Below are 27,433 nucleotides of genomic sequence, written 5' to 3'. Positions count from 1 at the left end.
TTCGTTGCTCAAGGTTATGGAGAATCAAAGTCCGAATCCAATTGTAGCGTGTAAAATATACCACTTGATTTTTAGAGCATAAGAAAGAACCAGAAACACCAATTGCATAGCCTCGTTTTTAGTTTGGGTGTCACCCCTTGCTTTTATCTAGCATGGCATGTACTGTTTTTGTGCATTACAATATTTGCATATCATCCTCTTAAAATTGGCTCACGCTGTAACACAGGAGACAGCTATGTAGTGGACAAGTCTCTTGTGAGCTAAACCTGATTATGACATCACATCAATGAAGCAAAGCTGAAACTATTGTATGCCTACAGAGTATATACTGAGAGAGAAGTTTCTTTTCCTATGGATTGCAGGCTAAAATGGACTTGCATCCCCTACTTTCAAAGGGAGTAACTGTATAGTAAGTGAGATAGATAGACCGATATCATGTAAGCTTCCTGGCCATTACCGACCAGAAGAGGATAACAGAAAAAGGTTTTTAATTGAAATGACTATCTTTTTTGCAAAGTGGTATTGTAGTCTTTGTTTCAGCTGAGACAAAAATAAATCTTTTTATCTGCTTCTTATTTAGGGTTTTATGTTAGCTTGATAACATGTAGCACATAATCTCTGTGGCCAATGACACAGACGCATCTCGAGACCTCACCCTGACATGTTTTTGGGTGTATTTTCAGCTCCAATTTTGCCTGCAGATTCACCAAGTTAGTCCTCGTTAGTATAGTGGTGAGTATCCCTGCCTGTCACGCGGGAGACCGGGGTTCGATTCCCCGACGGGGAGAACATTGCAAGTTTTTATCAGGTTCAGAGATTCGTTGCTCAAGGTTATGGAGAATCAAAGTCCGAATCCAATTGTAGCGTGAAAAATATACCACTTGATTTTGAGAGCATAAGAAAGAACCAGAAACACCAATTGCATAGCCTCGTTTTTAGTTTGGGTATCACCCCTTGCTTTTATCTAGCATGGCATGTACTGTTTTTGTGCATTACAATATTTGCATATCATCCTCTTACAATTGGCTCATGCTGTAACACAGGAGACAGCTATGTAGTGGACAAGTCTCTTGTGAGCTAAACCTGATTATGACATCACATCAATGTAGCAAAGCTGAAACTATTGTATGCCTACAGAGTATAGACTGAGAGAGAAGTGTCTTTTCCTATGAATTGCAGGCTAAAATGGACTTGCATCCCCTACTTTCAAAGGGAGTAACTGTATAGTAAGTGAGATAGGTAGACCGATATCATGTAAGCTTCCTGGCCATTACCGACCAGTAGAGGATAACAGAAAAAGGTTTTTAATTGAAATGACTATCTTTTTTGCAAAGTGGTATTGTAGTCTTTGTTTCAGCTGAGACAAAAATAAATCTTTTTATCTGCTTCTTATTTAGGGTTTTATGTTAGCTTGATAACATGTAGCACATAATCTCTGTGGCCAATGACACAGACGCATCTCGAGACCTCACCCTGACATGTTTTTGGGTGTATTTTCAGCTCCAATTTTGCCTGCAGATTCACCAAGTTAGTCCTCGTTAGTATAGTGGTGAGTATCCCCGCCTGTCACGCGGGAGACCGGGGTTCGATTCCCCGACGGGGAGAACATTGCAAGTTTTTATCAGGTTCAGAGATTCGTTGCTCAAGGTTATGGAGAATCAAAGTCCGAATCCAATTGTAGCGTGAAAAATATACCACTTGATTTTGAGAGCATAAGAAAGAACCAGAAACACCAATTGCATAGCCTCGTTTTTAGTTTGGGTGTCACCCCTTGCTTTTATCTAGCATGGCATGTACTGTTTTTGTGCATTACAATATTTGCATATCATCCTCTTAAAATTGGCTCACGCTGTAACACAGGAGACAGCTATGTAGTGGACAAGTCTCTTGTGAGCTAAACCTGATTATGACATCACATCAATGAAGCAAAGCTGAAACTATTGTATGCCTACAGAGTATAGACTGAGAGAGAAGTGTCTTTTCCTATGGATTGCAGGCTAAAATGGACTTGCATCCCCTACTTTCAAAGGGAGTAACTGTATAGTAAGTGAGATAGATAGACCGATATCATGTAAGCTTCCTGGCCATTACCGACCAGAAGAGGATAACAGAAAAAGGTTTTTAATTGAAATGACTATCTTTTTTGCAAAGTGGTATTGTAGTCTTTGTTTCAGCTGAGACAAAAATAAATCTTTTTATCTGCTTCTTATTTAGGGTTTTATGTTAGCTTGATAACATGTAGCACATAATCTCTGTGGCCAATGACACAGACGCATCTCGAGACCTCACCCTGACATGTTTTTGGGTGTATTTTCAGCTCCAATTTTGCCTGCAGATTCACCAAGTTAGTCCTCGTTAGTATAGTGGTGAGTATCCCTGCCTGTCACGCGGGAGACCGGGGTTCGATTCCCCGACGGGGAGAACATTGCAAGTTTTTATCAGGTTCAGAGATTCGTTGCTCAAGGTTATGGAGAATCAAAGTCCGAATCCAATTGTAGCGTGAAAAATATACCACTTGATTTTGAGAGCATAAGAAAGAACCAGAAACACCAATTGCATAGCCTCGTTTTTAGTTTGGGTATCACCCCTTGCTTTTATCTAGCATGGCATGTACTGTTTTTGTGCATTACAATATTTGCATATCATCCTCTTACAATTGGCTCATGCTGTAACACAGGAGACAGCTATGTAGTGGACAAGTCTCTTGTGAGCTAAACCTGATTATGACATCACATCAATGTAGCAAAGCTGAAACTATTGTATGCCTACAGAGTATAGACTGAGAGAGAAGTGTCTTTTCCTATGAATTGCAGGCTAAAATGGACTTGCATCCCCTACTTTCAAAGGGAGTAACTGTATAGTAAGTGAGATAGGTAGACCGATATCATGTAAGCTTCCTGGCCATTACCGACCAGTAGAGGATAACAGAAAAAGGTTTTTAATTGAAATGACTATCTTTTTTGCAAAGTGGTATTGTAGTCTTTGTTTCAGCTGAGACAAAAATAAATCTTTTTATCTGCTTCTTATTTAGGGTTTTATGTTAGCTTGATAACATGTAGCACATAATCTCTGTGGCCAATGACACAGACGCATCTCGAGACCTCACCCTGACATGTTTTTGGGTGTATTTTCAGCTCCAATTTTGCCTGCAGATTCACCAAGTTAGTCCTCGTTAGTATAGTGGTGAGTATCCCCGCCTGTCACGCGGGAGACCGGGGTTCGATTCCCCGACGGGGAGAACATTGCAAGTTTTTATCAGGTTCAGAGATTCGTTGCTCAAGGTTATGGAGAATCAAAGTCCGAATCCAATTGTAGCGTGAAAAATATACCACTTGATTTTGAGAGCATAAGAAAGAACCAGAAACACCAATTGCATAGCCTCGTTTTTAGTTTGGGTGTCACCCCTTGCTTTTATCTAGCATGGCATGTACTGTTTTTGTGCATTACAATATTTGCATATCATCCTCTTAAAATTGGCTCACGCTGTAACACAGGAGACAGCTATGTAGTGGACAAGTCTCTTGTGAGCTAAACCTGATTATGACATCACATCAATGAAGCAAAGCTGATACTATTGTATGCCTACAGAGTATAGACTGAGAGAGAAGTGTCTTTTCCTATGAATTGCAGGCTAAAATGGACTTGCATCCCCTACTTTCAAAGGGAGTAACTGTATAGTAAGTGAGATAGGTAGACCGATATCATGTAAGCTTCCTGGCCATTACCGACCAGTAGAGGATAACAGAAAAAGGTTTTTAATTGAAATGACTATCTTTTTTGCAAAGTGGTATTGTAGTCTTTGTTTCAGCTGAGACAAAAATAAATCTTTTTATCTGCTTCTTATTTAGGGTTTTATGTTAGCTTGATAACATGTAGCACATAATCTCTGTGGCCAATGACACAGACGCATCTCGAGACCTCACCCTGACATGTTTTTGGGTGTATTTTCAGCTCCAATTTTGCCTGCAGATTCACCAAGTTAGTCCTCGTTAGTATAGTGGTGAGTATCCCCGCCTGTCACGCGGGAGACCGGGGTTCGATTCCCCGACGGGGAGAACATTGCAAGTTTTTATCAGGTTCAGAGATTCGTTGCTCAAGGTTATGGAGAATCAAAGTCCGAATCCAATTGTAGCGTGAAAAATATACCACTTGATTTTGAGAGCATAAGAAAGAACCAGAAACACCAATTGCATAGCCTCGTTTTTAGTTTGGGTGTCACCCCTTGCTTTTATCTAGCATGGCATGTACTGTTTTTGTGCATTACAATATTTGCATATCATCCTCTTAAAATTGGCTCACGCTGTAACACAGGAGACAGCTATGTAGTGGACAAGTCTCTTGTGAGCTAAACCTGATTATGACATCACATCAATGAAGCAAAGCTGATACTATTGTATGCCTACAGAGTATAGACTGAGAGAGAAGTGTCTTTTCCTATGGATTGCAGGCTAAAATGGACTTGCATCCCCTACTTTCAAAGGGAGTAACTGTATAGTAAGTGAGATAGATAGACCGATATCATGTAAGCTTCCTGGCCATTACCGACCAGTAGAGGATAACAGAAAAAGGTTTTTAATTGAAATAACTATCTTTTTTGCAAAGTTGTATTGTAGTCTTTGTTTCAGCTGAGACAAAAATAAATCTTTTTATCTGCTTCTTATTTAGGGTTTTATGTTAGCTTGATAACATGTAGCACATAATCTCTGTGGCCAATGACACAGACGCATCTCGAGACCTCACCCTGACATGTTTTTGGGTGTATTTTCAGCTCCAATTTTGCCTGCAGATTCACCAAGTTAGTCCTCGTTAGTATAGTGGTGAGTATCCCCGCCTGTCACGCGGGAGACCGGGGTTCGATTCCCCGATGGGGAGAACATTGCAAGTTTTTATCAGGTTCAGAGATTCGTTGCTCAAGGTTATGGAGAATCAAAGTCCGAATCCAATTGTAGCGTGTAAAATATACCACTTGATTTTTAGAGCATAAGAAAGAACCAGAAACACCAATTGCATAGCCTCGTTTTTAGTTTGGGTGTCACCCCTTGCTTTTATCTAGCATGGCATGTACTGTTTTTGTGCATTACAATATTTGCATATCATCCTCTTAAAATTGGCTCACGCTGTAACACAGGAGACAGCTATGTAGTGGACAAGTCTCTTGTGAGCTAAACCTGATTATGACATCACATCAATGAAGCAAAGCTGAAACTATTGTATGCCTACAGAGTATATACTGAGAGAGAAGTTTCTTTTCCTATGGATTGCAGGCTAAAATGGACTTGCATCCCCTACTTTCAAAGGGAGTAACTGTATAGTAAGTGAGATAGATAGACCGATATCATGTAAGCTTCCTGGCCATTACCGACCAGAAGAGGATAACAGAAAAAGGTTTTTAATTGAAATGACTATCTTTTTTGCAAAGTGGTATTGTAGTCTTTGTTTCAGCTGAGACAAAAATAAATCTTTTTATCTGCTTCTTATTTAGGGTTTTATGTTAGCTTGATAACATGTAGCACATAATCTCTGTGGCCAATGACACAGACGCATCTCGAGACCTCACCCTGACATGTTTTTGGGTGTATTTTCAGCTCCAATTTTGCCTGCAGATTCACCAAGTTAGTCCTCGTTAGTATAGTGGTGAGTATCCCTGCCTGTCACGCGGGAGACCGGGGTTCGATTCCCCGACGGGGAGAACATTGCAAGTTTTTATCAGGTTCAGAGATTCGTTGCTCAAGGTTATGGAGAATCAAAGTCCGAATCCAATTGTAGCGTGAAAAATATACCACTTGATTTTGAGAGCATAAGAAAGAACCAGAAACACCAATTGCATAGCCTCGTTTTTAGTTTGGGTGTCACCCCTTGCTTTTATCTAGCATGGCATGTACTGTTTTTGTGCATTACAATATTTGCATATCATCCTCTTAAAATTGGCTCACGCTGTAACACAGGAGACAGCTATGTAGTGGACAAGTCTCTTGTGAGCTAAACCTGATTATGACATCACATCAATGAAGCAAAGCTGAAACTATTGTATGCCTACAGAGTATAGACTGAGAGAGAAGTGTCTTTTCCTATGGATTGCAGGCTAAAATGGACTTGCATCCCCTACTTTCAAAGGGAGTAACTGTATAGTAAGTGAGATAGATAGACCGATATCATGTAAGCTTCCTGGCCATTACCGACCAGAAGAGGATAACAGAAAAAGGTTTTTAATTGAAATGACTATCTTTTTTGCAAAGTGGTATTGTAGTCTTTGTTTCAGCTGAGACAAAAATAAATCTTTTTATCTGCTTCTTATTTAGGGTTTTATGTTAGCTTGATAACATGTAGCACATAATCTCTGTGGCCAATGACACAGACGCATCTCGAGACCTCACCCTGACATGTTTTTGGGTGTATTTTCAGCTCCAATTTTGCCTGCAGATTCACCAAGTTAGTCCTCGTTAGTATAGTGGTGAGTATCCCTGCCTGTCACGCGGGAGACCGGGGTTCGATTCCCCGACGGGGAGAACATTGCAAGTTTTTATCAGGTTCAGAGATTCGTTGCTCAAGGTTATGGAGAATCAAAGTCCGAATCCAATTGTAGCGTGAAAAATATACCACTTGATTTTGAGAGCATAAGAAAGAACCAGAAACACCAATTGCATAGCCTCGTTTTTAGTTTGGGTATCACCCCTTGCTTTTATCTAGCATGGCATGTACTGTTTTTGTGCATTACAATATTTGCATATCATCCTCTTACAATTGGCTCATGCTGTAACACAGGAGACAGCTATGTAGTGGACAAGTCTCTTGTGAGCTAAACCTGATTATGACATCACATCAATGTAGCAAAGCTGAAACTATTGTATGCCTACAGAGTATAGACTGAGAGAGAAGTGTCTTTTCCTATGAATTGCAGGCTAAAATGGACTTGCATCCCCTACTTTCAAAGGGAGTAACTGTATAGTAAGTGAGATAGGTAGACCGATATCATGTAAGCTTCCTGGCCATTACCGACCAGTAGAGGATAACAGAAAAAGGTTTTTAATTGAAATGACTATCTTTTTTGCAAAGTGGTATTGTAGTCTTTGTTTCAGCTGAGACAAAAATAAATCTTTTTATCTGCTTCTTATTTAGGGTTTTATGTTAGCTTGATAACATGTAGCACATAATCTCTGTGGCCAATGACACAGACGCATCTCGAGACCTCACCCTGACATGTTTTTGGGTGTATTTTCAGCTCCAATTTTGCCTGCAGATTCACCAAGTTAGTCCTCGTTAGTATAGTGGTGAGTATCCCCGCCTGTCACGCGGGAGACCGGGGTTCGATTCCCCGACGGGGAGAACATTGCAAGTTTTTATCAGGTTCAGAGATTCGTTGCTCAAGGTTATGGAGAATCAAAGTCCGAATCCAATTGTAGCGTGAAAAATATACCACTTGATTTTGAGAGCATAAGAAAGAACCAGAAACACCAATTGCATAGCCTCGTTTTTAGTTTGGGTGTCACCCCTTGCTTTTATCTAGCATGGCATGTACTGTTTTTGTGCATTACAATATTTGCATATCATCCTCTTAAAATTGGCTCACGCTGTAACACAGGAGACAGCTATGTAGTGGACAAGTCTCTTGTGAGCTAAACCTGATTATGACATCACATCAATGAAGCAAAGCTGATACTATTGTATGCCTACAGAGTATAGACTGAGAGAGAAGTGTCTTTTCCTATGGATTGCAGGCTAAAATGGACTTGCATCCCCTACTTTCAAAGGGAGTAACTGTATAGTAAGTGAGATAGATAGACCGATATCATGTAAGCTTCCTGGCCATTACCGACCAGTAGAGGATAACAGAAAAAGGTTTTTAATTGAAATAACTATCTTTTTTGCAAAGTTGTATTGTAGTCTTTGTTTCAGCTGAGACAAAAATAAATCTTTTTATCTGCTTCTTATTTAGGGTTTTATGTTAGCTTGATAACATGTAGCACATAATCTCTGTGGCCAATGACACAGACGCATCTCGAGACCTCACCCTGACATGTTTTTGGGTGTATTTTCAGCTCCAATTTTGCCTGCAGATTCACCAAGTTAGTCCTCGTTAGTATAGTGGTGAGTATCCCCGCCTGTCACGCGGGAGACCGGGGTTCGACTCCCCGACGGGGAGAACATTGCAAGTTTTTATCAGGTTCAGAGATTCGTTGCTCAAGGTTATGGAGAATCAAAGTCCGAATCCAATTGTAGCGTGTAAAATATACCACTTGATTTTTAGAGCATAAGAAAGAACCAGAAACACCAATTGCATAGCCTCGTTTTTAGTTTGGGTGTCACCCCTTGCTTTTATCTAGCATGGCATGTACTGTTTTTGTGCATTACAATATTTGCATATCATCCTCTTAAAATTGGCTCACGCTGTAACACAGGAGACAGCTATGTAGTGGACAAGTCTCTTGTGAGCTAAACCTGATTATGACATCACATCAATGAAGCAAAGCTGATACTATTGTATGCCTACAGAGTATAGACTGAGAGAGAAGTGTCTTTTCCTATGAATTGCAGGCTAAAATGGACTTGCATCCCCTACTTTCAAAGGGAGTAACTGTATAGTAAGTGAGATAGGTAGACCGATATCATGTAAGCTTCCTGGCCATTACCGACCAGTAGAGGATAACAGAAAAAGGTTTTTAATTGAAATGACTATCTTTTTTGCAAAGTGGTATTGTAGTCTTTGTTTCAGCTGAGACAAAAATAAATCTTTTTATCTGCTTCTTATTTAGGGTTTTATGTTAGCTTGATAACATGTAGCACATAATCTCTGTGGCCAATGACACAGACGCATCTCGAGACCTCACCCTGACATGTTTTTGGGTGTATTTTCAGCTCCAATTTTGCCTGCAGATTCACCAAGTTAGTCCTCGTTAGTATAGTGGTGAGTATCCCCGCCTGTCACGCGGGAGACCGGGGTTCGATTCCCCGACGGGGAGAACATTGCAAGTTTTTATCAGGTTCAGAGATTCGTTGCTCAAGGTTATGGAGAATCAAAGTCCGAATCCAATTGTAGCGTGAAAAATATACCACTTGATTTTGAGAGCATAAGAAAGAACCAGAAACACCAATTGCATAGCCTCGTTTTTAGTTTGGGTGTCACCCCTTGCTTTTATCTAGCATGGCATGTACTGTTTTTGTGCATTACAATATTTGCATATCATCCTCTTAAAATTGGCTCACGCTGTAACACAGGAGACAGCTATGTAGTGGACAAGTCTCTTGTGAGCTAAACCTGATTATGACATCACATCAATGAAGCAAAGCTGATACTATTGTATGCCTACAGAGTATAGACTGAGAGAGAAGTGTCTTTTCCTATGGATTGCAGGCTAAAATGGACTTGCATCCCCTACTTTCAAAGGGAGTAACTGTATAGTAAGTGAGATAGATAGACCGATATCATGTAAGCTTCCTGGCCATTACCGACCAGTAGAGGATAACAGAAAAAGGTTTTTAATTGAAATAACTATCTTTTTTGCAAAGTTGTATTGTAGTCTTTGTTTCAGCTGAGACAAAAATAAATCTTTTTATCTGCTTCTTATTTAGGGTTTTATGTTAGCTTGATAACATGTAGCACATAATCTCTGTGGCCAATGACACAGACGCATCTCGAGACCTCACCCTGACATGTTTTTGGGTGTATTTTCAGCTCCAATTTTGCCTGCAGATTCACCAAGTTAGTCCTCGTTAGTATAGTGGTGAGTATCCCCGCCTGTCACGCGGGAGACCGGGGTTCGATTCCCCGATGGGGAGAACATTGCAAGTTTTTATCAGGTTCAGAGATTCGTTGCTCAAGGTTATGGAGAATCAAAGTCCGAATCCAATTGTAGCGTGTAAAATATACCACTTGATTTTTAGAGCATAAGAAAGAACCAGAAACACCAATTGCATAGCCTCGTTTTTAGTTTGGGTGTCACCCCTTGCTTTTATCTAGCATGGCATGTACTGTTTTTGTGCATTACAATATTTGCATATCATCCTCTTAAAATTGGCTCACGCTGTAACACAGGAGACAGCTATGTAGTGGACAAGTCTCTTGTGAGCTAAACCTGATTATGACATCACATCAATGAAGCAAAGCTGAAACTATTGTATGCCTACAGAGTATATACTGAGAGAGAAGTTTCTTTTCCTATGGATTGCAGGCTAAAATGGACTTGCATCCCCTACTTTCAAAGGGAGTAACTGTATAGTAAGTGAGATAGATAGACCGATATCATGTAAGCTTCCTGGCCATTACCGACCAGAAGAGGATAACAGAAAAAGGTTTTTAATTGAAATGACTATCTTTTTTGCAAAGTGGTATTGTAGTCTTTGTTTCAGCTGAGACAAAAATAAATCTTTTTATCTGCTTCTTATTTAGGGTTTTATGTTAGCTTGATAACATGTAGCACATAATCTCTGTGGCCAATGACACAGACGCATCTCGAGACCTCACCCTGACATGTTTTTGGGTGTATTTTCAGCTCCAATTTTGCCTGCAGATTCACCAAGTTAGTCCTCGTTAGTATAGTGGTGAGTATCCCCGCCTGTCACGCGGGAGACCGGGGTTCGATTCCCCGACGGGGAGAACATTGCAAGTTTTTATCAGGTTCAGAGATTCGTTGCTCAAGGTTATGGAGAATCAAAGTCCGAATCCAATTGTAGCGTGAAAAATATACCACTTGATTTTGAGAGCATAAGAAAGAACCAGAAACACCAATTGCATAGCCTCGTTTTTAGTTTGGGTATCACCCCTTGCTTTTATCTAGCATGGCATGTACTGTTTTTGTGCATTACAATATTTGCATATCATCCTCTTACAATTGGCTCATGCTGTAACACAGGAGACAGCTATGTAGTGGACAAGTCTCTTGTGAGCTAAACCTGATTATGACATCACATCAATGAAGCAAAGCTGAAACTATTGTATGCCTACAGAGTATATACTGAGAGAGAAGTTTCTTTTCCTATGGATTGCAGGCTAAAATGGACTTGCATCCCCTACTTTCAAAGGGAGTAACTGTATAGTAAGTGAGATAGATAGACCGATATCATGTAAGCTTCCTGGCCATTACCGACCAGAAGAGGATAACAGAAAAAGGTTTTTAATTGAAATGACTATCTTTTTTGCAAAGTGGTATTGTAGTCTTTGTTTCAGCTGAGACAAAAATAAATCTTTTTATCTGCTTCTTATTTAGGGTTTTATGTTAGCTTGATAACATGTAGCACATAATCTCTGTGGCCAATGACACAGACGCATCTCGAGACCTCACCCTGACATGTTTTTGGGTGTATTTTCAGCTCCAATTTTGCCTGCAGATTCACCAAGTTAGTCCTCGTTAGTATAGTGGTGAGTATCCCCGCCTGTCACGCGGGAGACCGGGGTTCGATTCCCCGACGGGGAGAACATTGCAAGTTTTTATCAGGTTCAGAGATTCGTTGCTCAAGGTTATGGAGAATCAAAGTCCGAATCCAATTGTAGCGTGAAAAATATACCACTTGATTTTGAGAGCATAAGAAAGAACCAGAAACACCAATTGCATAGCCTCGTTTTTAGTTTGGGTATCACCCCTTGCTTTTATCTAGCATGGCATGTACTGTTTTTGTGCATTACAATATTTGCATATCATCCTCTTACAATTGGCTCATGCTGTAACACAGGAGACAGCTATGTAGTGGACAAGTCTCTTGTGAGCTAAACCTGATTATGACATCACATCAATGTAGCAAAGCTGAAACTATTGTATGCCTACAGAGTATAGACTGAGAGAGAAGTGTCTTTTCCTATGAATTGCAGGCTAAAATGGACTTGCATCCCCTACTTTCAAAGGGAGTAACTGTATAGTAAGTGAGATAGGTAGACCGATATCATGTAAGCTTCCTGGCCATTACCGACCAGTAGAGGATAACAGAAAAAGGTTTTTAATTGAAATGACTATCTTTTTTGCAAAGTGGTATTGTAGTCTTTGTTTCAGCTGAGACAAAAATAAATCTTTTTATCTGCTTCTTATTTAGGGTTTTATGTTAGCTTGATAACATGTAGCACATAATCTCTGTGGCCAATGACACAGACGCATCTCGAGACCTCACCCTGACATGTTTTTGGGTGTATTTTCAGCTCCAATTTTGCCTGCAGATTCACCAAGTTAGTCCTCGTTAGTATAGTGGTGAGTATCCCCGCCTGTCACGCGGGAGACCGGGGTTCGATTCCCCGACGGGGAGAACATTGCAAGTTTTTATCAGGTTCAGAGATTCGTTGCTCAAGGTTATGGAGAATCAAAGTCCGAATCCAATTGTAGCGTGTAAAATATACCACTTGATTTTGAGAGCATAAGAAAGAACCAGAAACACCAATTGCATAGCCTCGTTTTTAGTTTGGGTGTCACCCCTTGCTTTTATCTAGCATGGCATGTACTGTTTTTGTGCATTACAATATTTGCATATCATCCTCTTAAAATTGGCTCACGCTGTAACACAGGAGACAGCTATGTAGTGGACAAGTCTCTTGTGAGCTAAACCTGATTATGACATCACATCAATGAAGCAAAGCTGATACTATTGTATGCCTACAGAGTATAGACTGAGAGAGAAGTGTCTTTTCCTATGAATTGCAGGCTAAAATGGACTTGCATCCCCTACTTTCAAAGGGAGTAACTGTATAGTAAGTGAGATAGGTAGACCGATATCATGTAAGCTTCCTGGCCATTACCGACCAGTAGAGGATAACAGAAAAAGGTTTTTAATTGAAATGACTATCTTTTTTGCAAAGTGGTATTGTAGTCTTTGTTTCAGCTGAGACAAAAATAAATCTTTTTATCTGCTTCTTATTTAGGGTTTTATGTTAGCTTGATAACATGTAGCACATAATCTCTGTGGCCAATGACACAGACGCATCTCGAGACCTCACCCTGACATGTTTTTGGGTGTATTTTCAGCTCCAATTTTGCCTGCAGATTCACCAAGTTAGTCCTCGTTAGTATAGTGGTGAGTATCCCCGCCTGTCACGCGGGAGACCGGGGTTCGATTCCCCGACGGGGAGAACATTGCAAGTTTTTATCAGGTTCAGAGATTCGTTGCTCAAGGTTATGGAGAATCAAAGTCCGAATCCAATTGTAGCGTGAAAAATATACCACTTGATTTTGAGAGCATAAGAAAGAACCAGAAACACCAATTGCATAGCCTCGTTTTTAGTTTGGGTGTCACCCCTTGCTTTTATCTAGCATGGCATGTACTGTTTTTGTGCATTACAATATTTGCATATCATCCTCTTAAAATTGGCTCACGCTGTAACACAGGAGACAGCTATGTAGTGGACAAGTCTCTTGTGAGCTAAACCTGATTATGACATCACATCAATGAAGCAAAGCTGAAACTATTGTATGCCTACAGAGTATAGACTGAGAGAGAAGTGTCTTTTCCTATGGATTGCAGGCTAAAATGGACTTGCATCCCCTACTTTCAAAGGGAGTAACTGTATAGTAAGTGAGATAGATAGACCGATATCATGTAAGCTTCCTGGCCATGACCGACCAGTAGAGGATAACAGAAAAAGGTTTTTAATTGAAATAACTATCTTTTTTGCAAAGTTGTATTGTAGTCTTTGTTTCAGCTGAGACAAAAATAAATCTTTTTATCTGCTTCTTATTTAGGGTTTTATGTTAGCTTGATAACATGTAGCACATAATCTCTTTGGCCAATGACACAGACGCATCTCGAGACCTCACCCTGACATGTTTTTGGGTGTATTTTCAGCTCCAATTTTGCCTGCAGATTCACCAAGTTAGTCCTCGTTAGTATAGTGGTGAGTATCCCCGCCTGTCACGCGGGAGACCGGGGTTCGATTCCCCGACGGGGAGAACATTGCAAGTTTTTATCAGGTTCAGAGATTCGTTGCTCAAGGTTATGGAGAATCAAAGTCCGAATCCAATTGTAGCGTGAAAAATATACCACTTGATTTTGAGAGCATAAGAAAGAACCAGAAACACCAATTGCATAGCCTCGTTTTTAGTTTGGGTGTCACCCCTTGCTTTTATCTAGCATGGCATGTACTGTTTTTGTGCATTACAATATTTGCATATCATCCTCTTAAAATTGGCTCACGCTGTAACACAGGAGACAGCTATGTAGTGGACAAGTCTCTTGTGAGCTAAACCTGATTATGACATCACATCAATGAAGCAAAGCTGATACTATTGTATGCCTACAGAGTATAGACTGAGAGAGAAGTGTCTTTTCCTATGGATTGCAGGCTAAAATGGACTTGCATCCCCTACTTTCAAAGGGAGTAACTGTATAGTAAGTGAGATAGATAGACCAATATCATGTAAGCTTCCTGGCCATGACCGACCAGTAGAGGATAACAGAAAAAGGTTTTTAATTGAAATGACTATCTTTTTTGCAAAGTTGTATTGTAGTCTTTGTTTCAGCTGAGACAAAAATAAATCTTTTTATCTGCTTCTTATTTAGGGTTTTATGTTAGGTTGATAACATGTAGCACATAATCTCTGTGGCCAATGACACAGACGCATCTCGAGACCTCACCCTGACATGTTTTTGGGTGTATTTTCAGCTCCAATTTTGCCTGCAGATTCACCAAGTTAGTCCTCGTTAGTATAGTGGTGAGTATCCCCGCCTGTCACGCGGGAGACCGGGGTTCGATTCCCCGACGGGGAGAACATTGCAAGTTTTTATCAGGTTCAGAGATTCGTTGCTCAAGGTTATGGAGAATCAAAGTCCGAATCCAATTGTAGCGTGAAAAATATACCACTTGATTTTGAGAGCATAAGAAAGAACCAGAAACACCAATTGCATAGCCTCGTTTTTAGTTTGGGTATCACCCCTTGCTTTTATCTAGCATGGCATGTACTGTTTTTGTGCATTACAATATTTGCATATCATCCTCTTACAATTGGCTCATGCTGTAACACAGGAGACAGCTATGTAGTGGACAAGTCTCTTGTGAGCTAAACCTGATTATGACATCACATCAATGTAGCAAAGCTGAAACTATTGTATGCCTACAGAGTATAGACTGAGAGAGAAGTGTCTTTTCCTATGAATTGCAGGCTAAAATGGACTTGCATCCCCTACTTTCAAAGGGAGTAACTGTATAGTAAGTGAGATAGGTAGACCGATATCATGTAAGCTTCCTGGCCATTACCGACCAGTAGAGGATAACAGAAAAAGGTTTTTAATTGAAATGACTATCTTTTTTGCAAAGTGGTATTGTAGTCTTTGTTTCAGCTGAGACAAAAATAAATCTTTTTATCTGCTTCTTATTTAGGGTTTTATGTTAGCTTGATAACATGTAGCACATAATCTCTGTGGCCAATGACACAGACGCATCTCGAGACCTCACCCTGACATGTTTTTGGGTGTATTTTCAGCTCCAATTTTGCCTGCAGACTCACCAAGTTAGTCCTCGTTAGTATAGTGGTGAGTATCCCCGCCTGTCACGCGGGAGACCGGGGTTCGATTCCCCGACGGGGAGAACATTGCAAGTTTTTATCAGGTTCAGAGATTCGTTGCTCAAGGTTATGGAGAATCAAAGTCCGAATCCAATTGTAGCGTGAAAAATATACCACTTGATTTTGAGAGCATAAGAAAGAACCAGAAACACCAATTGCATAGCCTCGTTTTTAGTTTGGGTGTCACCCCTTGCTTTTATCTAGCATGGCATGTACTGTTTTTGTGCATTACAATATTTGCATATCATCCTCTTAAAATTGGCTCACGCTGTAACACAGGAGACAGCTATGTAGTGGACAAGTCTCTTGTGAGCTAAACCTGATTATGACATCACATCAATGAAGCAAAGCTGAAACTATTGTATGCCTACAGAGTATAGACTGAGAGAGAAGTGTCTTTTCCTATGGATTGCAGGCTAAAATGGACTTGCATCCCCTACTTTCAAAGGGAGTAACTGTATAGTAAGTGAGATAGATAGACCGATATCATGTAAGCTTCCTGGCCATTACCGACCAGAAGAGGATAACAGAAAAAGGTTTTTAATTGAAATGACTATCTTTTTTGCAAAGTGGTATTGTAGTCTTTGTTTCAGCTGAGACAAAAATAAATCTTTTTATCTGCTTCTTATTTAGGGTTTTATGTTAGCTTGATAACATGTAGCACATAATCTCTGTGGCCAATGACACAGACGCATCTCGAGACCTCACCCTGACATGTTTTTGGGTGTATTTTCAGCTCCAATTTTGCCTGCAGATTCACCAAGTTAGTCCTCGTTAGTATAGTGGTGAGTATCCCCGCCTGTCACGCGGGAGACCGGGGTTCGATTCCCCGACGGGGAGAACATTGCAAGTTTTTATCAGGTTCAGAGATTCGTTGCTCAAGGTTATGGAGAATCAAAGTCCGAATCCAATTGTAGCGTGAAAAATATACTACTTGATTTTGAGAGCATAAGAAAGAACCAGAAACACCAATTGCATAGCCTCGTTTTTAGTTTGGGTATCACCCCTTGCTTTTATCTAGCATGGCATGTACTGTTTTTGTGCATTACAATATTTGCATATCATCCTCTTACAATTGGCTCATGCTGTAACACAGGAGACAGCTATGTAGTGGACAAGTCTCTTGTGAGCTAAACCTGATTATGACATCACATCAATGTAGCAAAGCTGAAACTATTGTATGCCTACAGAGTATAGACTGAGAGAGAAGTGTCTTTTCCTATGAATTGCAGGCTAAAATGGACTTGCATCCCCTACTTTCAAAGGGAGTAACTGTATAGTAAGTGAGATAGGTAGACCGATATCATGTAAGCTTCCTGGCCATTACCGACCAGTAGAGGATAACAGAAAAAGGTTTTTAATTGAAATGACTATCTTTTTTGCAAAGTGGTATTGTAGTCTTTGTTTCAGCTGAGACAAAAATAAATCTTTTTATCTGCTTCTTATTTAGGGTTTTATGTTAGCTTGATAACATGTAGCACATAATCTCTGTGGCCAATGACACAGACGCATCTCGAGACCTCACCCTGACATGTTTTTGGGTGTATTTTCAGCTCCAATTTTGCCTGCAGATTCACCAAGTTAGTCCTCGTTAGTATAGTGGTGAGTATCCCCGCCTGTCACGCGGGAGACCGGGGTTCGATTCCCCGACGGGGAGAACATTGCAAGTTTTTATCAGGTTCAGAGATTCGTTGCTCAAGGTTATGGAGAATCAAAGTCCGAATCCAATTGTAGCGTGAAAAATATACCACTTGATTTTGAGAGCATAAGAAAGAACCAGAAACACCAATTGCATAGCCTCGTTTTTAGTTTGGGTGTCACCCCTTGCTTTTATCTAGCATGGCATGTACTGTTTTTGTGCATTACAATATTTGCATATCATCCTCTTAAAATTGGCTCACGCTGTAACACAGGAGACAGCTATGTAGTGGACAAGTCTCTTGTGAGCTAAACCTGATTATGACATCACATCAATGAAGCAAAGCTGATACTATTGTATGCCTACAGAGTATAGACTGAGAGAGAAGTGTCTTTTCCTATGGATTGCAGGCTAAAATGGACTTGCATCCCCTACTTTCAAAGGGAGTAACTGTATAGTAAGTGAGATAGATAGACCGATATCATGTAAGCTTCCTGGCCATTACCGACCAGTAGAGGATAACAGAAAAAGGTTTTTAATTGAAATAACTATCTTTTTTGCAAAGTTGTATTGTAGTCTTTGTTTCAGCTGAGACAAAAATAAATCTTTTTATCTGCTTCTTATTTAGGGTTTTATGTTAGCTTGATAACATGTAGCACATAATCTCTGTGGCCAATGACACAGACTCATCTCGAGACCTCACCCTGACATGTTTTTGGGTGTATTTTCAGCTCCAATTTTGCCTGCAGATTCACCAAGTTAGTCCTCGTTAGTATAGTGGTGAGTATCCCCGCCTGTCACGCGGGAGACCGGGGTTCGATTCCCCGACGGGGAGAACATTGCAAGTTTTTATCAGGTTCAGAGATTCGTTGCTCAAGGTTATGGAGAATCAAAGTCCGAATCCAATTGTAGCGTGTAAAATATACCACTTGATTTTTAGAGCATAAGAAAGAACCAGAAACACCAATTGCATAGCCTCGTTTTTAGTTTGGGTGTCACCCCTTGCTTTTATCTAGCATGGCATGTACTGTTTTTGTGCATTACAATATTTGCATATCATCCTCTTAAAATTGGCTCACGCTGTAACACAGGAGACAGCTATGTAGTGGACAAGTCTCTTGTGAGCTAAACCTGATTATGACATCACATCAATGAAGCAAAGCTGAAACTATTGTATGCCTACAGAGTATAGACTGAGAGAGAAGTGTCTTTTCCTATGAATTGCAGGCTAAAATGGACTTGCATCTCCTACTTTCAAAGGGAGTAACTGTATAGTAAGTGAGATAGGTAGACCGATATCATGTAAGCTTCCTGGCCATTACCGACCAGTAGAGGATAACAGAAAAAGGTTTTTAATTGAAATGACTATCTTTTTTGCAAAGTGGTATTGTAGTCTTTGTTTCAGCTGAGACAAAAATAAATCTTTTTATCTGCTTCTTATTTAGGGTTTTATGTTAGCTTGATAACATGTAGCACATAATCTCTGTGGCCAATGACACAGACGCATCTCGAGACCTCACCCTGACATGTTTTTGGGTGTATTTTCAGCTCCAATTTTGCCTGCAGATTCACCAAGTTAGTCCTCGTTAGTATAGTGGTGAGTATCCCCGCCTGTCACGCGGGAGACCGGGGTTCGATTCCCCGACGGGGAGAACATTGCAAGTTTTTATCAGGTTCAGAGATTCGTTGCTCAAGGTTATGGAGAATCAAAGTCCGAATCCAATTGTAGCGTGAAAAATATACCACTTGATTTTGAGAGCATAAGAAAGAACCAGAAACACCAATTGCATAGCCTCGTTTTTAGTTTGGGTGTCACCCCTTGCTTTTATCTAGCATGGCATGTACTGTTTTTGTGCATTACAATATTTGCATATCATCCTCTTAAAATTGGCTCACGCTGTAACACAGGAGACAGCTATGTAGTGGACAAGTCTCTTGTGAGCTAAACCTGATTATGACATCACATCAATGAAGCAAAGCTGATACTATTGTATGCCTACAGAGTATAGACTGAGAGAGAAGTGTCTTTTCCTATGGATTGCAGGCTAAAATGGACTTGCATCCCCTACTTTCAAAGGGAGTAACTGTATAGTAAGTGAGATAGATAGACCGATATCATGTAAGCTTCCTGGCCATTACCGACCAGTAGAGGATAACAGAAAAAGGTTTTTAATTGAAATAACTATCTTTTTTGCAAAGTTGTATTGTAGTCTTTGTTTCAGCTGAGACAAAAATAAATCTTTTTATCTGCTTCTTATTTAGGGTTTTATGTTAGCTTGATAACATGTAGCACATAATCTCTGTGGCCAATGACACAGACGCATCTCGAGACCTCACCCTGACATGTTTTTGGGTGTATTTTCAGCTCCAATTTTGCCTGCAGATTCACCAAGTTAGTCCTCGTTAGTATAGTGGTGAGTATCCCCGCCTGTCACGCGGGAGACCGGGGTTCGATTCCCCGACGGGGAGAACATTGCAAGTTTTTATCAGGTTCAGAGATTCGTTGCTCAAGGTTATGGAGAATCAAAGTCCGAATCCAATTGTAGCGTGTAAAATATACCACTTGATTTTTAGAGCATAAGAAAGAACCAGAAACACCAATTGCATAGCCTTGTTTTTAGTTTGGGTGTCACCCCTTGCTTTTATCTAGCATGGCATGTACTGTTTTTGTGCATTACAATATTTGCATATCATCCTCTTAAAATTGGCTCACGCTGTAACACAGGAGACAGCTATGTAGTGGACAAGTCTCTTGTGAGCTAAACCTGATTATGACATCACATCAATGAAGCAAAGCTGATACTATTGTATGCCTACAGAGTATAGACTGAGAGAGAAGTGTCTTTTCCTATGAATTGCAGGCTAAAATGGACTTGCATCCCCTACTTTCAAAGGGAGTAACTGTATAGTAAGTGAGATAGGTAGACCGATATCATGTAAGCTTCCTGGCCATTACCGACCAGTAGAGGATAACAGAAAAAGGTTTTTAATTGAAATGACTATCTTTTTTGCAAAGTGGTATTGTAGTCTTTGTTTCAGCTGAGACAAAAATAAATCTTTTTATCTGCTTCTTATTTAGGGTTTTATGTTAGCTTGATAACATGTAGCACATAATCTCTGTGGCCAATGACACAGACGCATCTCGAGACCTCACCCTGACATGTTTTTGGGTGTATTTTCAGCTCCAATTTTGCCTGCAGATTCACCAAGTTAGTCCTCGTTAGTATAGTGGTGAGTATCCCCGCCTGTCACGCGGGAGACCGGGGTTCGATTCCCCGACGGGGAGAACATTGCAAGTTTTTATCAGGTTCAGAGATTCGTTGCTCAAGGTTATGGAGAATCAAAGTCCGAATCCAATTGTAGCGTGAAAAATATACCACTTGATTTTGAGAGCATAAGAAAGAACCAGAAACACCAATTGCATAGCCTCGTTTTTAGTTTGGGTGTCACCCCTTGCTTTTATCTAGCATGGCATGTACTGTTTTTGTGCATTACAATATTTGCATATCATCCTCTTAAAATTGGCTCACGCTGTAACACAGGAGACAGCTATGTAGTGGACAAGTCTCTTGTGAGCTAAACCTGATTATGACATCACATCAATGAAGCAAAGCTGAAACTATTGTATGCCTACAGAGTATAGACTGAGAGAGAAGTGTCTTTTCCTATGGATTGCAGGCTAAAATGGACTTGCATCCCCTACTTTCAAAGGGAGTAACTGTATAGTAAGTGAGATAGATAGACCAATATCATGTAAGCTTCCTGGCCATGACCGACCAGTAGAGGATAACAGAAAAAGGTTTTTAATTGAAATGACTATCTTTTTTGCAAAGTTGTATTGTAGTCTTTGTTTCAGCTGAGACAAAAATAAATCTTTTTATCTGCTTCTTATTTAGGGTTTTATGTTAGGTTGATAACATGTAGCACATAATCTCTGTGGCCAATGACACAGACGCATCTCGAGACCTCACCCTGACATGTTTTTGGGTGTATTTTCAGCTCCAATTTTGCCTGCAGATTCACCAAGTTAGTCCTCGTTAGTATAGTGGTGAGTATCCCCGCCTGTCACGCGGGAGACCGGGGTTCGATTCCCCGACGGGGAGAACATTGCAAGTTTTTATCAGGTTCAGAGATTCGTTGCTCAAGGTTATGGAGAATCAAAGTCCGAATCCAATTGTAGCGTGAAAAATATACCACTTGATTTTGAGAGCATAAGAAAGAACCAGAAACACCAATTGCATAGCCTTGTTTTTAGTTTGGGTATCACCCCTTGCTTTTATCTAGCATGGCATGTACTGTTTTTGTGCATTACAATATTTGCATATCATCCTCTTACAATTGGCTCATGCTGTAACACAGGAGACAGCTATGTAGTGGACAAGTCTCTTGTGAGCTAAACCTGATTATGACATCACATCAATGTAGCAAAGCTGAAACTATTGTATGCCTACAGAGTATAGACTGAGAGAGAAGTGTCTTTTCCTATGAATTGCAGGCTAAAATGGACTTGCATCCCCTACTTTCAAATGGAGTAACTGTATAGTAAGTGAGATAGGTAGACCGATATCATGTAAGCTTCCTGGCCATTACCGACCAGTAGAGGATAACAGAAAAAGGTTTTTAATTGAAATGACTATCTTTTTTGCAAAGTGGTATTGTAGTCTTTGTTTCAGCTGAGACAAAAATAAATCTTTTTATCTGCTTCTTATTTAGGGTTTTATGTTAGCTTGATAACATGTAGCACATAATCTCTGTGGCCAATGACACAGACGCATCTCGAGACCTCACCCTGACATGTTTTTGGGTGTATTTTCAGCTCCAATTTTGCCTGCAGATTCACCAAGTTAGTCCTCGTTAGTATAGTGGTGAGTATCCCCACCTGTCACGCGGGAGACCGGGGTTCGATTCCCCGACGGGGAGAACATTGCAAGTTTTTATCAGGTTCAGAGATTCGTTGCTCAAGGTTATGGAGAATCAAAGTCCGAATCCAATTGTAGCATGAAAAATATACCACTTGATTTTGAGAGCATAAGAAAGAACCAGAAACACCAATTGCATAGCCTCGTTTTTAGTTTGGGAGTCACCCCTTGCTTTTATCTAGCATGGCATGTACTGTTTTTGTGCATTACAATATTTGCATATCATCCTCTTAAAATTGGCTCACGCTGTAACACAGGAGACAGCTATGTAGTGGACAAGTCTCTTGTGAGCTAAACCTGATTATGACATCACATCAATGAAGCAAAGCTGAAACTATTGTATGCCTACAGAGTATAGACTGAGAGAGAAGTGTCTTTTCCTATGGATTGCAGGCTAAAATGGACTTGCATCCCCTACTTTCAAAGGGAGTAACTGTATAGTAAGTGAGATAGATAGACCGATATCATGTAAGCTTCCTGGCCATTACCGACCAGTAGAGGATAACAGAAAAAGGTTTTTAATTGAAATGACTATTTTTTTTGCAAAGTGGTATTGTAGTCTTTGTTTCAGCTGAGACAAAAATAAATCTTTTTATCTGCTTCTTATTTAGGGTTTTATGTTAGCTTGATAACATGTAGCACATAATCTCTGTGGCCAATGACACAGACGCATCTCGAGACCTCACCCTGACATGTTTTTGGGTGTATTTTCAGCTCCAATTTTGCCTGCAAATTCACCAAGTTAGTCCTCGTTAGTATAGTGGTGAGTATCCCCGCCTGTCACGCGGGAGACCGGGGTTCGATTCCCCGACGGGGAGAACATTGCAAGTTTTTATCAGGTTCAGAGATTCGTTGCTCAAGGTTATGGAGAATCAAAGTCCGAATCCAATTGTAGCGTGAAAAATATACCACTTGATTTTGAGAGCATAAGAAAGAACCAGAAACACCAATTGCATAGCCTTGTTTTTAGTTTGGGTATCACCCCTTGCTTTTATCTAGCATGGCATGTACTGTTTTTGTGCATTACAATATTTGCATATCATCCTCTTACAATTGGCTCATGCTGTAACACAGGAGACAGCTATGTAGTGGACAAGTCTCTTGTGAGCTAAACCTGATTATGACATCACATCAATGAAGCAAAGCTGAAACTATTGTATGCCTACAGAGTATAGACTGAGAGAGAAGTGTCTTTTCCTATGAATTGCAGGCTAAAATGGACTTGCATCCCCTACTTTCAAAGGGAGTAACTGTATAGTAAGTGAGATAGGTAGACCGATATCATGTAAGCTTCCTGGCCATTACCGACCAGTAGAGGATAACAGAAAAAGGTTTTTAATTGAAATGACTATCTTTTTTGCAAAGTGGTATTGTAGTCTTTGTTTCAGCTGAGACAAAAATAAATCTTTTTATCTGCTTCTTATTTAGGGTTTTATGTTAGCTTGATAACATGTAGCACATAATCTCTGTGGCCAATGACACAGACGCATCTCGAGACCTCACCCTGACATGTTTTTGGGTGTATTTTCAGCTCCAATTTTGCCTGCAGATTCACCAAGTTAGTCCTCGTTAGTATAGTGGTGAGTATACCCGCCTGTCACGCGGGAGACCGGGGTTCGATTCCCCGACGGGGAGAACATTGCAAGTTTTTATCAGGTTCAGAGATTCATTGCTCAAGGTTATGGAGAATCAAAGTCCGAATCCAATTGTAGCGTGAAAAATATACCACTTGATTTTGAGAGCATAAGAAAGAACCAGAAACACCAATTGCATAGCCTCGTTTTTAGTTTGGGTGTCACCCCTTGCTTTTATCTAGCATGGCATGTACTGTTTTTGTGCATTACAATATTTGCATATCATCCTCTTAAAATTGGCTCACGCTGTAACACAGGAGACAGCTATGTAGTGGACAAGTCTCTTGTGAGCTAAACCTGATTATGACATCACATCAATGAAGCAAAGCTGAAACTATTGTATGCCTACAGAGTATAGACTGAGAGAGAAGTGTCTTTTCCTATGGATTGCAGGCTAAAATGGACTTGCATCCCCTACTTTCAAAGGGAGTAACTGTATAGTAAGTGAGATAGATAGACCGATATCATGTAAGCTTCCTGGCCATTACCGACCAGTAGAGGATAACAGAAAAAGGTTTTTAATTGAAATGACTATCTTTTTTGCAAAGTGGTATTGTAGTCTTTGTTTCAGCTGAGACAAAAATAAATCTTTTTATCTGCTTCTTATTTAGGGTTTTATGTTAGCTTGATAACATGTAGCACATAATCTCTGTGGCCAATGACACAGACGCATCTCGAGACCTCACCCTGACATGTTTTTGGGTGTATTTTCAGCTCCAATTTTGCCTGCAGATTCACCAAGTTAGTCCTCGTTAGTATAGTGGTGAGTATCCCCGCTTGTCACGCGGGAGACCGGGTTCGATTCCCCGACGGGGAGAACATTGCAAGTTTTTATCAGGTTCAGAGATTCGTTGCTCAAGGTTATGGAGAATCAAAGTCCGAATCCAATTGTAGCGTGAAAAATATACCACTTGATTTTGAGAGCATAAGAAAGAACCAGAAACACCAATTGCATAGCCTCGTTTTTAGTTTGGGTGTCACCCCTTGCTTTTATCTAGCATGGCATGTACTGTTTTTGTGCATTACAATATTTGCATATCATCCTCTTAAAATTGGCTCACGCTGTAACACAGGAGACAGCTATGTAGTGGACAAGTCTCTTGTGAGCTAAACCTGATTATGACATCACATCAATGAAGCAAAGCTGAAACTATTGTATGCCTACAGAGTATAGACTGAGAGAGAAGTGTCTTTTCCTATGGATTGCAGGCTAAAATGGACTTGCATCCCCTACTTTCAAAGGGAGTAACTGTATAGTAAGTTAGATAGATAGACCAATATCATGTAAGCTTCCTGGCCATGACCGACCAGTAGAGGATAACAGAAAAAGGTTTTTAATTGAAATGACTATCTTTTTTGCAAAGTTGTATTGTAGTCTTTGTTTCAGCTGAGACAAAAATAAATCTTTTTATCTGCTTCTTATTTAGGGTTTTATGTTAGCTTGATAACATGTAGCACATAATCTCTGTGGCCAATGACACAGACGCATCTCGAGACCTCACCTTGACATGTTTTTGGGTGTATTTTCAGCTCCAATTTTGCCTGCAGATTCACCAAGTTAGTCCTCGTTAGTATAGTGGTGAGTATCCCTGCCTGTCACGCGGGAGACCGGGGTTCGATTCCCCGACGGGGAGAACATTGCAAGTTTTTATCAGGTTCAGAGATTCGTTGCTCAAGGTTATGGAGAATCAAAGTCCGAATCCAATTGTAGCGTGAAAAATATACCACTTGATTTTGAGAGCATAAGAAAGAACCAGAAACACCAATTGCATAGCCTCGTTTTTAGTTTGGGTATCACCCCTTTCTTTTATCTAGCATGGCATGTACTGTTTTTGTGCATTACAATATTTGCATATCATCCTCTTACAATTGGCTCATGCTGTAACACAGGAGACAGCTATGTAGTGGACAAGTCTCTTGTGAGCTAAACCTGATTATGACATCACATCAATGTAGCAAAGCTGAAACTATTGTATGCCTACAGAGTATAGACTGAGAGAGAAGTGTCTTTTCCTATGATTTGCAGGCTAAAATGGACTTGCATCCCCTACTTTCAAAGGGAGTAACTGTATAGTAAGTGAGATAGATAGACCGATATCATGTAAGCTTCCTGGCCACGACCGACCAGTAGAGGATAAAAGAAAAAGGTTTTTAATTGAAATTACTATCTTTTTTGCAAAGTGGTATTGTAGTCTTTGTTTCAGCTGAGACAAAAATAAATCTTTTTATCTGCTTCTTATTTAGGGTTTTATGTTAGCTTGATAACATGTAGCACATAATCTCTGTGGCCAATGACACAGACGCATCTCGAGACCTCACCCTGACATGTTTTTGGGTGTATTTTCAGCTCCAATTTTGCCTGCAGATTCACCAAGTTAGTCCTCGTTAGTATAGTGGTGAGTATCCCCGCCCGTCACGCGGGAGACCGGGGTTCGATTCCCCGACTGGGAGAACATTGCAAGTTTTCATCAGGTTCAGAGATTCGTTGCTCAAGGTTATGGAGAATCAAAGTCCGAATCCAATTGTAGCGTGAAAAATATACCACTTGATTTTGAGAGCATAAGAAAGAACCAGAAACACCAATTGCATAGCCTCGTTTTTAGTTTGGGTGTCACCCCTTGCTTTTATCTAGCATGGCATGTACTGTTTTTGTGCATTACAATATTTGCATATCATCCTCTTAAAATTGGCTCACGCTGTAACACAGGAGACAGCTATGTAGTGGACAAGTCTCTTGTGAGCTAAACCTGATTATGACATCACATCAATGAAGCAAAGCTGAAACTATTGTATGCCTACAGAGTATAGACTGAGAGAGAAGTGTCTTTTCCTATGGATTGCAGGCTAAAATGGACTTGCATCCCCTACTTTCAAAGGGAGTAACTGTATAGTAAGTGAGATAGATAGACCGATATCATGTAAGCTTCCTGGCCATTACCGACCAGTAGAGGATAACAGAAAAAGGTTTTTAATTGAAATGACTATCTTTTTTGCAAAGTGGTATTGTAGTCTTTGTTTCAGCTGAGACAAAAATAAATCTTTTTATCTGCTTCTTATTTAGGGTTTTATGTTAGCTTGATAACATGTAGCACATAATCTCTGTGGCCAATGACACAGACGCATCTCGAGACCTCACCCTGACATGTTTTTGGGTGTATTTTCAGCTCCAATTTTGCCTGCAGATTCACCAAGTTAGTCCTCGTTAGTATAGTGGTGAGTATACCCGCCTGTCACGCGGGAGACCGGGGTTCGATTCCCCGACGGGTAGAACATTGCAAGTTTTTATCAGGTTCAGAGATTCGTTGCTCAAGGTTATGGAGAATCAAAGTCCGAATCCAATTGTAGCGTGAAAAATATACCACTTGATTTTGAGAGCATAAGAAAGAACCAGAAACACCAATTGCATAGCCTCGTTTTTAGTTTGGGTGTCACCCCTTGCTTTTATCTAGCATGGCATGTACTGTTTTTGTGCATTACAATATTTGCATATCATCCTCTTAAAATTGGCTCACGCTGTAACACAGGAGACAGCTATGTAGTGGACAAGTCTCTTGTGAGCTAAACCTGATTATGACATCACATCAATGAAGCAAAGCTGAAACTATTGTATGCCTACAGAGTATAGACTGAGAGAGAAGTGTCTTTTCCTATGGATTGCAGGCTAAAATGGACTTGCATCCCCTACTTTCAAAGGGAGTAACTGTATAGTAAGTTAGATAGATAGACCAATATCATGTAAGCTTCCTGGCCATGACCGACCAGTAGAGGATA

The 27,433-nt window shown here is 40.3% G+C and overlaps 31 non-coding genes across 31 annotated transcripts; all 31 read left to right on the top strand.

Moving 5' to 3' along the window:
* The first annotated feature begins 715 nt into the window (after window positions 1–715).
* Window positions 716–787, top strand: TRNAD-GUC (transfer RNA aspartic acid (anticodon GUC)). Its single transcript has one exon. It is a non-coding gene; the product is annotated as a tRNA-Asp (tRNA).
* A 745-nt stretch (window positions 788–1,532) lies between these two features.
* TRNAD-GUC (transfer RNA aspartic acid (anticodon GUC)) lies at window positions 1,533–1,604 on the top strand. The gene has a single exon. It is a non-coding gene; the product is annotated as a tRNA-Asp (tRNA).
* Window positions 1,605–2,349: 745 nt separating this feature from the next.
* Window positions 2,350–2,421, top strand: TRNAD-GUC (transfer RNA aspartic acid (anticodon GUC)). The gene has a single exon. It is a non-coding gene; the product is annotated as a tRNA-Asp (tRNA).
* A 745-nt stretch (window positions 2,422–3,166) lies between these two features.
* On the top strand, window positions 3,167–3,238 carry TRNAD-GUC (transfer RNA aspartic acid (anticodon GUC)). Its single transcript has one exon. It is a non-coding gene; the product is annotated as a tRNA-Asp (tRNA).
* A 745-nt stretch (window positions 3,239–3,983) lies between these two features.
* Window positions 3,984–4,055, top strand: TRNAD-GUC (transfer RNA aspartic acid (anticodon GUC)). The gene has a single exon. It is a non-coding gene; the product is annotated as a tRNA-Asp (tRNA).
* A 745-nt stretch (window positions 4,056–4,800) lies between these two features.
* On the top strand, window positions 4,801–4,872 carry TRNAD-GUC (transfer RNA aspartic acid (anticodon GUC)). Its single transcript has one exon. It is a non-coding gene; the product is annotated as a tRNA-Asp (tRNA).
* A 745-nt stretch (window positions 4,873–5,617) lies between these two features.
* On the top strand, window positions 5,618–5,689 carry TRNAD-GUC (transfer RNA aspartic acid (anticodon GUC)). The gene has a single exon. It is a non-coding gene; the product is annotated as a tRNA-Asp (tRNA).
* A 745-nt stretch (window positions 5,690–6,434) lies between these two features.
* On the top strand, window positions 6,435–6,506 carry TRNAD-GUC (transfer RNA aspartic acid (anticodon GUC)). Its single transcript has one exon. It is a non-coding gene; the product is annotated as a tRNA-Asp (tRNA).
* Window positions 6,507–7,251: 745 nt separating this feature from the next.
* On the top strand, window positions 7,252–7,323 carry TRNAD-GUC (transfer RNA aspartic acid (anticodon GUC)). Its single transcript has one exon. It is a non-coding gene; the product is annotated as a tRNA-Asp (tRNA).
* Window positions 7,324–8,068: 745 nt separating this feature from the next.
* TRNAD-GUC (transfer RNA aspartic acid (anticodon GUC)) lies at window positions 8,069–8,140 on the top strand. The gene has a single exon. It is a non-coding gene; the product is annotated as a tRNA-Asp (tRNA).
* A 745-nt stretch (window positions 8,141–8,885) lies between these two features.
* On the top strand, window positions 8,886–8,957 carry TRNAD-GUC (transfer RNA aspartic acid (anticodon GUC)). Its single transcript has one exon. It is a non-coding gene; the product is annotated as a tRNA-Asp (tRNA).
* Window positions 8,958–9,702: 745 nt separating this feature from the next.
* On the top strand, window positions 9,703–9,774 carry TRNAD-GUC (transfer RNA aspartic acid (anticodon GUC)). The gene has a single exon. It is a non-coding gene; the product is annotated as a tRNA-Asp (tRNA).
* A 745-nt stretch (window positions 9,775–10,519) lies between these two features.
* On the top strand, window positions 10,520–10,591 carry TRNAD-GUC (transfer RNA aspartic acid (anticodon GUC)). The gene has a single exon. It is a non-coding gene; the product is annotated as a tRNA-Asp (tRNA).
* A 745-nt stretch (window positions 10,592–11,336) lies between these two features.
* On the top strand, window positions 11,337–11,408 carry TRNAD-GUC (transfer RNA aspartic acid (anticodon GUC)). Its single transcript has one exon. It is a non-coding gene; the product is annotated as a tRNA-Asp (tRNA).
* A 745-nt stretch (window positions 11,409–12,153) lies between these two features.
* On the top strand, window positions 12,154–12,225 carry TRNAD-GUC (transfer RNA aspartic acid (anticodon GUC)). The gene has a single exon. It is a non-coding gene; the product is annotated as a tRNA-Asp (tRNA).
* Window positions 12,226–12,970: 745 nt separating this feature from the next.
* TRNAD-GUC (transfer RNA aspartic acid (anticodon GUC)) lies at window positions 12,971–13,042 on the top strand. Its single transcript has one exon. It is a non-coding gene; the product is annotated as a tRNA-Asp (tRNA).
* Window positions 13,043–13,787: 745 nt separating this feature from the next.
* TRNAD-GUC (transfer RNA aspartic acid (anticodon GUC)) lies at window positions 13,788–13,859 on the top strand. The gene has a single exon. It is a non-coding gene; the product is annotated as a tRNA-Asp (tRNA).
* Window positions 13,860–14,604: 745 nt separating this feature from the next.
* TRNAD-GUC (transfer RNA aspartic acid (anticodon GUC)) lies at window positions 14,605–14,676 on the top strand. The gene has a single exon. It is a non-coding gene; the product is annotated as a tRNA-Asp (tRNA).
* Window positions 14,677–15,421: 745 nt separating this feature from the next.
* TRNAD-GUC (transfer RNA aspartic acid (anticodon GUC)) lies at window positions 15,422–15,493 on the top strand. Its single transcript has one exon. It is a non-coding gene; the product is annotated as a tRNA-Asp (tRNA).
* Window positions 15,494–16,238: 745 nt separating this feature from the next.
* TRNAD-GUC (transfer RNA aspartic acid (anticodon GUC)) lies at window positions 16,239–16,310 on the top strand. Its single transcript has one exon. It is a non-coding gene; the product is annotated as a tRNA-Asp (tRNA).
* A 745-nt stretch (window positions 16,311–17,055) lies between these two features.
* On the top strand, window positions 17,056–17,127 carry TRNAD-GUC (transfer RNA aspartic acid (anticodon GUC)). The gene has a single exon. It is a non-coding gene; the product is annotated as a tRNA-Asp (tRNA).
* A 745-nt stretch (window positions 17,128–17,872) lies between these two features.
* On the top strand, window positions 17,873–17,944 carry TRNAD-GUC (transfer RNA aspartic acid (anticodon GUC)). Its single transcript has one exon. It is a non-coding gene; the product is annotated as a tRNA-Asp (tRNA).
* A 745-nt stretch (window positions 17,945–18,689) lies between these two features.
* On the top strand, window positions 18,690–18,761 carry TRNAD-GUC (transfer RNA aspartic acid (anticodon GUC)). Its single transcript has one exon. It is a non-coding gene; the product is annotated as a tRNA-Asp (tRNA).
* A 745-nt stretch (window positions 18,762–19,506) lies between these two features.
* TRNAD-GUC (transfer RNA aspartic acid (anticodon GUC)) lies at window positions 19,507–19,578 on the top strand. The gene has a single exon. It is a non-coding gene; the product is annotated as a tRNA-Asp (tRNA).
* A 745-nt stretch (window positions 19,579–20,323) lies between these two features.
* On the top strand, window positions 20,324–20,395 carry TRNAD-GUC (transfer RNA aspartic acid (anticodon GUC)). The gene has a single exon. It is a non-coding gene; the product is annotated as a tRNA-Asp (tRNA).
* A 745-nt stretch (window positions 20,396–21,140) lies between these two features.
* Window positions 21,141–21,212, top strand: TRNAD-GUC (transfer RNA aspartic acid (anticodon GUC)). Its single transcript has one exon. It is a non-coding gene; the product is annotated as a tRNA-Asp (tRNA).
* A 745-nt stretch (window positions 21,213–21,957) lies between these two features.
* Window positions 21,958–22,029, top strand: TRNAD-GUC (transfer RNA aspartic acid (anticodon GUC)). Its single transcript has one exon. It is a non-coding gene; the product is annotated as a tRNA-Asp (tRNA).
* A 745-nt stretch (window positions 22,030–22,774) lies between these two features.
* TRNAD-GUC (transfer RNA aspartic acid (anticodon GUC)) lies at window positions 22,775–22,846 on the top strand. The gene has a single exon. It is a non-coding gene; the product is annotated as a tRNA-Asp (tRNA).
* A 745-nt stretch (window positions 22,847–23,591) lies between these two features.
* TRNAD-GUC (transfer RNA aspartic acid (anticodon GUC)) lies at window positions 23,592–23,663 on the top strand. The gene has a single exon. It is a non-coding gene; the product is annotated as a tRNA-Asp (tRNA).
* Window positions 23,664–25,224: 1,561 nt separating this feature from the next.
* On the top strand, window positions 25,225–25,296 carry TRNAD-GUC (transfer RNA aspartic acid (anticodon GUC)). Its single transcript has one exon. It is a non-coding gene; the product is annotated as a tRNA-Asp (tRNA).
* Window positions 25,297–26,858: 1,562 nt separating this feature from the next.
* Window positions 26,859–26,932, top strand: TRNAD-GUC (transfer RNA aspartic acid (anticodon GUC)). Its single transcript has one exon. It is a non-coding gene; the product is annotated as a tRNA-Asp (tRNA).
* Window positions 26,933–27,433: the final 501 nt, after the last annotated feature.

Source organism: Pseudophryne corroboree, chromosome 11 (assembly GCF_028390025.1).
Source record: "Pseudophryne corroboree isolate aPseCor3 chromosome 11, aPseCor3.hap2, whole genome shotgun sequence".
Lineage (NCBI taxonomy): Eukaryota > Metazoa > Chordata > Amphibia > Anura > Myobatrachidae > Pseudophryne > Pseudophryne corroboree.
The sequence above is the reverse complement of the archived record's forward strand: the minus strand, read 5'-3'. Positions and strand labels throughout refer to the sequence as shown.